We start from the raw sequence: 12852 nt of genomic DNA on the forward strand, positions 1-12852 counted from the left end.
GACAGACCGGTATTAATAAATCGACTACAAACTGTTGTGTGTGGACTTATTAAATACGTGATGACATAAATGACAATTGATAAATATACACATATTATACAATTTGACAACAACCTAAAATAAGAAGATTTTCACCTTATTTTTGGTTGTTGGTCACACGGTTTAAGGAAGGAAAAAGAAGAAAAATATCTTCCCTATTTTCTCTCCTCTTGGACGGTTAAAAGAGGAGAGAAGGGGATCCATTTTCTCACTTGTTTTTGACCTAATACTCTCATCACTCAAAACCCTAAAAATCATTAGAAATTAGGGTTCTCTTTCTTGCAAGAAAAGGGCATTTTCTCGGAGCATTTTGGGTGCAACGATTAGGAGAATATCGATCTCGATATTTGTTCTTAGGCCAAATTGCTAGGACCGGAGGTTAATTCTAATCTCTATTCTTTTGTTTATACATTTCGTTTATGACTCGTAATTTCAAATGTCATAATTTCGTTATAATCCGTATTTTCTTGATGAAATATACTGATATTTCCCACAAAATAGTGGGAATTGGGGAAAAAATGAATGGGAAAAGCAAATGACATAATTGAAAAGATTAATTTCATGATGGTTTAAAAAGTAAATTGCGGAATTCTAAAAGGTTTTTCATTCAATTTTCTAAATTTATTTTACCATTAACTATGAGAGTAAGTTTTGATTGTGGAATTGAAAACATAAGCTACTTATTTAATTTTTTTATGTATTAACAATGCCATATGGAGTAAAATGACATTCAAGTTGCCTTTTTAGTTATATTGTAAATTGTAAAAATTAATTATTCCATGATGGTTCAAAAAAAGTAAATTGTGGAATTTGAAAAGGTTTTTCATACAATTTTCTAAATTTCTTTTACCATTAATTATGAGAGTAAGTTTTGATTGTGGAATTGAAAAAATAAGCTACTTATTGAAGTTTTTAATGTTTGTTAGCAATGCCATATGGAGTAAAAATTAAACTCAAGTTGTCTTTTTGATTATATTGTATATATATATATACATGTATATATATATATATACACACACACATATATATATATATATAGATAGATAGATTGATAAATTATGAAACTTATAGGTGAATTTGTAGCATCACTTTTCTAATTTTTTAATTAATCATATCATATATTTAACAAACATATTTAATTTAATAATAATAATAATAATAATAATAATAATAATAATAATAATAATAATAATAATAATAATAATAATAATAATAATAATAATAATAATAATAATAATGTCATATGAAGTATTTAATAAACATATATAATTTAAGAATAATAATAATAATTTCAAATTAATTTGCCATGTCACATGCCACATCACAATTTAATTTGTCATGTCACATTTAATTTGCCATGTCACATTTGCCACGTCACAATTAATTTGCCATGTCACATTAGCCTTTTAATTATATTTTATAGATTATAGATTTAGGGTGGTGACATTTTAAGAAGACTTACGAGTTCGTAAGACTGGTGATTATCTCTTTTTAATATGGCCGGTTGTGAAATTGATGCGATCCTGCTAAGTGTTCACAAATTAAGATGTGGTCGTTGGGTCACGGTCGAATCAAAACACAATTTATAGCTTCACAAACAACTCTACAATTAGTAAAGAGGCAAGTAAAGGTCGGATCCCAAGGGACGGGTATTGAAATGAGAATTCTATTGCAACTAGTGGTGTCTAAGGGGTGTCACAAATTGGGTTGATGTAGAAGGTCACTAAACTAAAATAGCAATGAAAATAAACAAGCAAGATGAATTAAAGAGGGTGTAAACAATTGATTAAAGGCACTAGGGTGTCATGGGATCATAGGGGAATCATGGGATATGATCATACAAACATGTTCTCAAATTATAAGCAAGCAATTATTGTTGTGATGGATTGATTTGGGTTATATCTTACAATCCTAGGAAAGTTTGGGTCCCGGAGCCGAATCGATTAGATTGTAAAACACCTACAAGTCGACTTAATCTTCCCTACTCAACAACATGCATGGTCTAATGAGACTCGAGTTGGGTTATGTCTTACAAGTCTCATTGAAAAGATAGAAGATGATAGTAAATGCAAGGATTCATAGGCTTAACATTTCATCAAATATAACATGTGCATGAGTTGAGATCAAAACAAGCAAGCAAATAAAACATGAAAGCATATTAATTTAAGCATGAATCATTCCCCATGTTGGTTTCCCCTAATCACCCATTAACCCTAGCTAAGAGACTACTCACTCATTATCATGTTGATCATGCTAGCAAGGTTGTCAATCATACCAACAAAATGAAACATGATGAATAAATGAAAGTAATGAACAATAATTAAAAAGGGATTAAGAGATTATACCTACTAATGATTCCAATAATAAAGCAAAGATAAAAGAAGTACTTAAATGCTTGATTGAAAGGTTGTCAATCTCCCAACAATAACCCAAATAATCTTCAATTACCCAAAATAAAGGATGAACAAAAGAGAGATTAAAGAACTAAAACTTGGATTAAAACTTGATTAATACTTGATTACAATATTAAAGAGAGATTTGATTGATATTAACTACACTAATTATTGATAAGAAGAACATGCTCCTCTAATTAGACTAATGGGGTATTTATAGTGGAAATTAGGGAGGATGCATTAGGGTTAACTAAGGGCTAAACTAGTAATTACACTTTTTAAGTTGAGCAAGGAGGACCCGGTATTTTTCAAGAGAAGGGCTTCTTTCTTCGTAGCTTGGAGAAGACAATCCGTGCTGTGCTGGAATCCGGGCGGAATAGGGTCGGGACGGGCGGATTCTGGCGTTGGAATCCGAGCGGATTCATGGGAATCCGGGCGGATTGTGGAGGGGGAATCCGAGCGGATTAAGGCAAAGCCGCTCGGATTGTGCTGCTGCGGGACGGACGGATTGGTGACAATCCGCTCGGATTGTCAGTCAGCAACAAATCTTCTTCTTTTCTTCCCTTTTCTTCATAAATTCCTTGGGGATTTCCTTGGGGACTCAAGGATCCTTCCTCAACTTTGCTCTTCTACTATAATATGTACAAAAGCCTTCTAATCTTGTCTCTCCTTGATGCTTGGTCATTGAATTCGATCAATTTAGTCTCGTTTTGCCATGAAAATGCAAGATTCTTACACCTTTCCTACCAAGGGATCAAAATCTCAAAGAATATGCAAAACAAAGAACTAAAGATAAGAAATGACCCAAATAAGAACTAAAAAGAATGGGAACAAGGCTAATTCGGGGGCTAAACATGCGCCAATTATGGTCACATCAAATATCCCCAAACCGAACCTTTGCTCGTCCCGAGTAAAGAGGTGACAAAGACTAGGACCAATACTAACCTATCCTAATAATATAGCCGATATGAGACAATTAGCGGGTCTCACTCCGCCCCTTCAACTCACAACAAGACAACCATGAGGTAGGATGCCTTCTTGCAAGGCAAGGTGGGTCTTGCCAAAATGGCGACACATCCAAACATTAAGCACACAAAAATCACATAATGGATGCATCTACAAAAAGAATAGCCACTCCCTCATCAAGTGGCGGAGGCACTAAAGAGGAACAAATTTAAGAGCATGTAATCCTTCACAAATACTAGTTCAACAAATTACTAAGTCTAAGAGGATGGCACTAAATCACCTCCAAATGGTGTTAAACTAGACTACTTTCGTCCTCAATTTCCAAATGCTTTCGTCAAGAGCGATCGGATGGTGGTGGAATGATGATCCCTATGATGCTAGTAGCATATGACATGACAAGTCTCGAATTCTCTACAAAAGTAAAGGTCATGGATCGTCCCAAGCTCGACCAAGTGGTTTGACAAAAGGCTTTTTGGGAATGAAATGCTCAAATCTTTATTCACAACGGGTGGATATGACTAGTATTCAAAATTGTCCTCATTTCACTTTCACATTTCAAAAATTTAAGATGGGGTTTGTCCCTTCCGGGCTAGTGTCCTTTGCTTTCGCCAATCGCTTATTAGGCAACCGGTTAACCTCTAGACAATAGCTTTTCGGGGTGATAGTCACTCTGTCTCTGGGCGGCCGAATTCACAACCGTATGGGGGCCCAATTCAATGGATCCCGCACCAAAGCACATCGAAGTGGTACGCCTCCATCAAAACAACTTAAATTTCTCAACTTTCAACAATTCACAACATTTGAGGTTTCCTTGGCATTACATTACTTCCACATGACAAAATTTCTTTGAAATGAGCACTTCAAGCTTATTGATAGAAAATATTTTTGGGTTGCCTTACCACAAGGTCAAACAAGGTCACCTAGACAAGTTAACCAAGTCCACATCGCATCACGGGGTTGGATAGGTGACTCACATGCAAACCCTTGACTAGGCCTTGGGTCATGGGTCAAAAGACACTAGTATGACACTATCTAGGGTGTCTTACAACCATTCTAGTAGGCAAAGTCTTAAGTTGAACAAGTATTTATAATGGCTTAGTTGCTCTTGTCAAAGTTCCTAAATATGCATTTTTCAAAACATTTCTAACATGCAACTACATGCCATGATGCAACTAATATAAACATCCTAATGCAAGTGATTCTATCAACTAATATGACATGTAAACTAAATGCAAGTCCTAAATTCACATTGTTATACCGCATCAATCAAAATAAAGCCACATAGTCATTAACATAAAGAGGAAAAAGGAGATTGGAAAGATCATACCATGCGGTCTTCAATATCCGCATGTCTCGGATGTGGCGTAGTCAATCAATGTGAACAAGGATAGAACAAACACAATATATACAAGACTACAAAAGGGAATAAACATGTTTTTGGGTTTTCAATTTTCAAATTTTTATGATTTTTGAAATTTTTCAATTTTTTGGATTTTTGAATAAGAGTTAAATGTTAGAATTCCCATCCCCACACTAATATGGGCATTGTCCTCAATGGCCAAAATGATGGAAATTATGCAAAGATGATGCATGATTTCTATACTAAATGCAATCTACACTAAGCTACACTACATGATGCATGGTTTTTGTTATGACGGAGAGGATAATTTAGATTACCTCCCGTTGTGTATGCATTAACTTCCCCAAACCCAGTGAGACACTATTGCTAATGTCCAAAGATGGGTGTAGTTCATGCACACACTATGCTATGCATGAAACTAATTTGTCATTTTGGATTTTGAAAATGGGAACAATAAAATGAGAACACCTCAATGGTACCGAGGTGTGAGTCCTCTAATGGGGCTAGGACTAGTCCAACAATGATCAAAATTAAATAAAATACAAGGAGAGAAATAGACAAACCATGAGAGGGTAGGAGTCTCCAAGGCTTGCTAATCTTCCATCATGCTATCATCATCACTTCCCTCATTAGAAGTGGCCATATTGCCACTTCCCTTGTTATTTGCTTCTTCACTTTCTTCCTCATCTTCCTCATCATCATCTTCACCATCCTTTTCTTCTTCACTTGCTTCTTCCTCAATATTATCATCAACTTCTTCATCATTTCCAACAACCTCATTGTCACCCAAAACGACCCTAGATGCACCCGGAAATAGGACTTCTCTATCCGCCCAACTAGGCAAAGGACAAGATGGATCAAGTAGTCCTTGCCTAGCTAAGTGTAGGAGGGGTGGATATTGAGCCAAGTAGGCATTTTTCCGATCTTCATAGGCTTGCTTGTGCATTGCTTGCATGAGAAAAGTCACATAGTCTTTCCCAACTTCAACTCCTTCCGGCTTGAACTCTTCATACTTAAAGGGGTAAGGTGGTATGACAATGGAAGAGGAGGGCATTTCAAGAGCACCCTTTTGTTGTTGAATGATATACTCGGCCTCTTTGGAAAGGGGAAGTAGATAATTGGTCCGGTGGACGCTTAGACGACAAATCTTCGAAGGCAAGGTGAACGATCTAGCTTCACTAGTGAGCCATCCATACTTAGTGTCAAGGGGGTTATGGGCAACCCACTTGAACTTGTGAATCATAGTATACATATCAACAAGATGGCCACCCTCCTTTGCTTTGTACTTGTTATCCTTATTGAAGTTAGGATCAAAGTGCTTGGCTAGGATAGTGACTAGGCCGCCATTGACAATAACGGTCGTGCCCTTCTTCCCACAATCAATGTTGAGCCATCTATCTACCAAGAGCCTCAAAGAATTGTAAGGCTTGGTGTGTACTCTTCCGATATTCAAAGCCGATTCAAGGAGAATAAAATCAAGTCTTGTGAAATGGTTGGTATCTTTCCTAGAAATTATGGTGTTACCCACGACCTTGTGCCATACTCTTATGCCCGGATGGTGGACCAAAAGAGCACGACTCGCATGAAAATCCTCAAATTTCTTCCCGGAGATTGCCTCCCAAAGAGGTTCGGGGTCATACTTTTCATAACTCTTAAAATAACTCGGTTCATCACTAAGACCCAAAATTTCACCCAATTCCCTAAAGGTAATGCGTCTACTAACATTAGCTAGACGAAACTCGAGATTCTCCCTATTCTCAACTTTGGTGACTTTCAAGGAACTTAAAAATTCCAAGGTAAGGGAGGGGTATGTCAATTCCCTTGTTTCAAAAAATTTCTTCAACCCCATGGCATTGAAAAAGGCTCTAGTTTGCTCAAGAACACCCAATTTTTCTAAGGTATCTTCACATATGAATTTGGTGGATTGTAATGACTTCATAGAAAACTTGACAAAGGTATTTCTATGGGTATCGGAAATAAAAGTTACCTCCGGATAATGCAAAAGTTGATCAATTACCGGAGTAGAAGGTGTTGTTGCTCCCATAGAAGGTTGTTGTTGTTGTTGCACTTCCAAGTTTGGTGTTGCTACCACCATAGCCAATGCTTTCTTTGTTTGAAGAGCCTTTTGCCTTTGTGAGAGTGCCTTAGCCTTTGGTGCCTTTGTTGCCTTTGTTGCTCCCTTAGTCCTTGCCATTGATGAACTAACCAAGAAAAGAATGAAAAATCTTCAATTTGTAGTATGCCCAAATCGATTTGAAGGTGAAAGGCTTTGCCTTTATGAAATCAAAAATCGACTCAAAGGTTGAAGATTTTGTGCTTGGTTTTGATTTTTGTTGAAGAAGGAGTGATTGATTTGTTGTTGGAAGGATGGTTTGATTTGTATTTGGTGAATGTTGTTGAGGGTTTTTGTTTTTGTGATGGAGAGGATGAGGGTTTTGATGTTGTGGGTAGTGTTTATGAATGAATGAATGAAGGTGGGAGGGGTTTTAAAGAGACCGAAATTTTCGAATCTGCAGGGGCAATCCGTGCGGATTCTGCCCAATCCGTGCGGATTCTGCTCTTTCTGGACATTGCAAAACTCGCCTAAAGACGGGCGGATTCAGTAGAAGACGCTCGGATTTGCTGAACACGGGACGGGCGGATTTGCTTAAAGACGGACGGATTTCAGTCCAGAAAATTTTGCTTGTTTTCCTCAGCTGCAAAGACGGACGTCTTTCTTACAAGACGGGCGAATTCTTCAAGACGGGCGGATTCTTCATAGGACGCCCGGATTCAGTCACAGTCAAGAAATTTTCAAAATTCAACTCAGTTCAGGACGGGCGTCTTTTCTGCAATACGCTCGGATTACTGAAGACGGGCGGATTCTGAGGAATCCGCTCGGATTCTTCCCCTGTGTACACGGATTCAGTTCCATCCGTGCACAATGCATTTCCCATACCATTCTTCCATTCTTTCTTCAAGTCTTGTGTTTGTCATTGTGGGGGCACTACTAAGGCATGGATAGCCTAGGCAATTGTCATCCCCACACTAAGCTAAAAGCACTACACATCAATTAAAATTGTTAGTCCCTCCCTCACTTCTCTCAAACATGACAATTATTTTGATCCAAGTAAATAAAAATCCAAAGATGACAAAAATGCAATACAAGAATTGAAATGTAAGTTAGGGAGTTAGAAATATTTACAAGTGGTGGTTTAGGGAGGACTCCACCAAACTCTCATTCTTGATGAGATGTCAAGGGGGCATGTCCAAGGTGTTGTTGATGTTGCTCAACACCTTGAAGAAGTAATCAAAAGCTTGTTCATTATCATGGTAGAGGTTCTCAATAGACCGTGGCCCTTGTTGGTCTTGATCGATGGCATTACCAATGTAGGGATTAAAAATCCCTTCAAATTCGTCGTCCCAAAGACCACAAACTTCATTGAGTTGATCATTGAAAATCGCTTGCTTAGATGGAGACAACTCTCCCAATTTCTTCTCTTAGCCAATGAGGCCATCCTCTTCTTCCTCGGTTGATTTTGATGAGCTTTGCAAGCTCTCCTTGTCACAATTCACTTGCTCTTTGAATGGAGCATCTTCAATTTTCTTCTTCCATTGGAGTTCCGATTTCTTCCTTTCATCCTTTCGGCTATAATGATCAATCATGAAACATGGTTCATGCAAACGAGGAGCTCTCATAGTCTTGTCAAGATTAAAAGTTATGCTTTCATCTCCCACTTCTAGAGTGAGCTCACCATGTTTCACATCAATCACCGCACCCGCGGTGTGTAGGAAAGGTCTTCCTAGGATGATTGGAATGTTGGAATCTTCCTCCATATCAACAATGACAAAGTCCACCGGGATGAAAAACTTCCCAACTCGCACGGGGACATCTTCCCATATCCCTAACGGTGTCTTCGTCGATCTATCGGCCATTTGGAGTGTGATATTGGTGCATTTAAGCTCTCCCATCCCCAACCTTTTACTCACCGAGTACGGCATGACACTCACACTAGCCCCTAGATCACATAAGGCTTTGTTGATCGTCGTGTCGCCAATGGTACACGGTATTGAGACTTTCAAATTCTTCACAATTTCCATGAATTTTCCAAGTTGATCATCAAATTTGGGCTTGGCTTGACGACTTGGAAAAGGGAGTCTAATCACAATGGGCTCCTTCTCCTTGGCCTTGTCTTCATTTTTCTTTGAACTTTCTTCTTTTGATGATTCTCCATCTTTGGAGTTTTGCACAATTTCTTCCTTTTCACTAGCTTCCACAACTTCATCCTCAACTTGCTTCTTCGGTGCTTCATACCATGTACCACTTCTCAAGTGAATGGCACTAACCGTTTCATGTCTTGGGGGATTACTTTGAGGTGGTAATTTCCCCTTTTGTCTTTGTGAGCTTGAAGATGCTAGTTGAGTCAATTGTGTTTCCAACATCTTGGTGTGAGCTAGAATGTTGTTGATGGTGGTTTCCTTTGCTTGGCTATCTTTTTGCATTTGAGTGAAAAATTCTTGTTGATTCTTTTGCATTTGGAGGACCGCTTTTTGGACATCAAAACCTTGGTCATTTTGGTGATTGTATGGATTTTGATTTTGGTAACCTTGGTTTTGATTGTAAAAGGGTCTTTGATTTTGGTTTCTCATGGGTGGGGAGTGTATGTTGTTTGAGGGTTTTGAACATTTTGGCTTTTGTATGAGAGATTTGGATGGAATTTGGTGTTTTCATTGTAAAAGTTGGAATAAGGGGTGCCACTCTTGTATGCTTGGAAAGCATTCACTTGTTCATTTGTTCCCCTACATTCACCTTGGTCATGTCCCAAAGTTCCACAATTCTCACATATCCCACTTGGGATTGATGAGGATGCCGTCATGGCATTAACATGATGCTTTGATGATTTTGAGTTTTCCTCAAGTCTAGCCATAGCTTGTTCAAACTTCAAGTTGATTGTGTCAATGTGAGCACTAAGTTGAGCACCCAATTGAGTAACGGAGTCCACTTCATGCTTTCCTCCTCTAGTAGCCTTGCGAGGTCTACTATATTGTGAGTTATGGACCGCCATTTCCTCAATCTTGTTCCATGTTTGATTGTCATCAACTTCGGTGAACATTCCATTTGATCCCATATTAAGAATGTTCCTAGAATCTTCATATAAACCATTCCAAAATTGTTGCACCAAAAACCATTCGCTAAGTCCATGGTGAGGACATGAGCGACAAATTCCCTTGAACCGCTCCCAAGCTTCATACAAAGACTCTTCATCCCTTTGCTTAAAACCCGTAATTTGAGCTCTTAGCATGTTAGTCTTTTCCGGTGGGTAGAATTTTTTGTAGAAAGCTAGAGCCAACTTCTTCCAAGAATCTATTCCAAGGGTGGCCTTATCAAGGCCCCTCAACCATTGCTTCGCGGTGCCGATTAAGGAAAAAGGAAATAAGACCCATCTAATTTGGTCTTGAGTCACGCCCGTTTGAGAGATTGCATCACAATAGTCGCAAAAGGTTTCCATATGAGAATGAGGGTCCTCACTAGGCATCCCCCCGAATTGGCTCCTCTCAACTAATTGGATGAAGGCGGACTTGGCAATAAAATTTCCGGTTAGATGTTGCGGTGTAGGAGTACCATTTGGTAGATTCTCCTCGGTGGGTACGGAGTGTGACGAGAATTTAGGCATTGTAGGTGGATTTTGTGGGGTATTGTGTAATGGGTTCTCTTCTCCTTCTATTGCGAAAGGATTGACAAACTCACTAGTGGGTTGAACAACTTCACTAATACCTCTTAAATTCCTCATAACAAGTCTCCTATTGTTCGTCAAGGTTCTTTCGATTTCACGGTCAAAAGGTAACAAATCACCTTGTAACCTTCTAGACATGCAAAATATCAAACAACTCGAAAACAATTAGAACAAACCTTAAGGAGTTTTACTTCCTCAAGGCGAAGAAAGACATAACTAATAACAATAAAAAGAAATCTAAATCAAACAAACACCGTCCCCGGCAACGGCGCCATTTTTGATGCGATCCCGCTAAGTGTTCACAAATTAAGATGGGGTCGTTGGGTCACGGTCGAATCAAAACACAATTTATAGCTTCACAAACAACTCTACAATTAGTAAAGAGGCAAGTAAAGGTCGGATCCCAAGGGACGGGTATTAAAATGAGAATTCTATTGCAACTACTGGTGTCTAAGGGGTGTCACAAATTGGGTTGATGTAGAAGGTCACTAAACTAAAATAGCAATGAAAATAAACAAGCAAGATGAATTAAAGAGGGTGTAAACAATTGATTAAAGGCACTAGGGTGTCATGGGATCATAGGGGAATCATGGGATATGATCATACAAACATGTTCTCAAATTATAAGCAAGCAATTATTATTGTGATGGATTGAGTTGGGTTATATCTTACAATCCTAGGAAAGTTTGGGTCCCGGAGCCGAATCGATTAGATTGTACAACACCTACAAGTCGACTTAATCTTCCCTACTCAACAACATGCATGGTCTAATGAGACTCGAGTTGGGTTATGTCTTACAAGTCTCATTGAAAAGATAGAAGATGATAGTAAATGCAAGGATTCATAGGCTTAGCATATCATCAAATATAACATGTGCATGAGTTGAGATCAAAACAAGCAAGCAAATAAAACATGAAAGCATATTAATTTAAGCATGAATCATTCCCCATGTTGGTTTCTCCTAATCACCCATTAACCCTAGCTAAGAGACTACTCACTCATTATCATGTTGATCATGCTAGCAAGGTTGTCAATCATACCAACAAAATGAAACATGATGAATAAATGAAAGTAATTAACAATAATTAAAAAGGGATTAAGAGATTATACCTACTAATGATTCCAATAATAAAGCAAAGATAAAAGAAGTACTGGAATGCTTGATTGAAAGGTTGTCAATCTCCTAACAATAACCCAAATAATCTTCAATTACCCAAAATAAAGGATGAACAAAAGAGAGATTAAAGAACTAAAACTTGGATTAAAACTTGATTAATACTTGATTACAATATTAAAGAGAGATTTGATTGATATTAACTACACTAATTATTTATAAGAAGAACATGCTCCTTTAATTAGACTAATGGGGTATTTATAGTGGAAATTAGGGAGGATGCATTAGGGTTAACTAAGGGCTAAACTAGTAATTACACTTTTTAAGTTGACCAAGGAGGACCCGGTATTTTTCAAGAGAAGGGCTTCTTTCTTCGTAGCTTGGAGAAGACAATCCGTCTTTGTCTTTGGAATCCAAGGCGGAATAGGGTCGGGACGGGCGGATTCTGGCGTTGGAATCCGAGCGGATTCAGGGGAATCCGGGCGGATTGTGGAGGGGGAATCCGAGCGGATTAAGGCAAAGCCGCTCGGATTGTGTTGCTGCGGGACGGACGGATTGGTGACAATCCGCTCGGATTGTCAGTCAGCAACAAATCTTCTTCTTTTCTTCCCTTTTCTTCATAAATTCCTTGGGGATTTCCTTGGGGACTCAAGGATCCTTCCTCAACTTTGCTCTTCTACTATAATATGTACAAAGGCCTTCTAATCTTGTCTCTCCTTGATGCTTGGTCATTGAATTCGATCAATTTAGTCTCGTTTTGCCATGAAAATGCAAGATTCTTACTCCTTTCCTACCAAGGGATCAAAATCTCAAAGAATATGCAAAACAAAGAACTAAAGATAAGAAATGACCCAAATAAGCACTAAAAAGCATGGGAACAAGGCTAATTCGGGGGCTAAATATGCGCCAATTATGGTCACATCAGAAATTAACCAACTTAAGTTTTAAATACTAACTAGTTTTGTTACCCGTGAAATCACGAGTTATCTCTAGGAAAATTAAAAATTTAGATAGTTGATTTTTTTTTGAATATCAAATGAAATCGGAATTTATTTCATCATTGATACATATTCCTATTCTTTAATTTTGATCATCATCTAATAAAAATTCATAATTTTTAGAATTTGATTATGTACGAATTAGAAAACTTTAAAAGCAAATTGAAATATTGAAGTTGTTAGTTGTATAAAAAGTGAATTTACCTGTGGAGTGTGCATGACATTAAGAGTTAACCGCTAACCATACGACTTCACCACAAGGTCTTCC

The 12852-nt window shown here is 38.0% G+C and overlaps 1 non-coding gene across 1 annotated transcript; it reads left to right on the forward strand.

Annotated features, from left to right (window-relative positions):
* The first annotated feature begins 9933 nt into the window (after nucleotides 1-9933).
* Nucleotides 9934-10040, forward strand: LOC141602932 (small nucleolar RNA R71). The gene has a single exon (XR_012524835.1). It is a non-coding gene; the product is annotated as a small nucleolar RNA R71 (small nucleolar RNA).
* The last annotated feature ends 2812 nt before the right edge of the window (nucleotides 10041-12852 follow it).

The sequence above is a fragment of the Silene latifolia genome, chromosome 9 (genome assembly GCF_048544455.1).
Source record: "Silene latifolia isolate original U9 population chromosome 9, ASM4854445v1, whole genome shotgun sequence".
NCBI lineage: Eukaryota > Viridiplantae > Streptophyta > Magnoliopsida > Caryophyllales > Caryophyllaceae > Silene > Silene latifolia.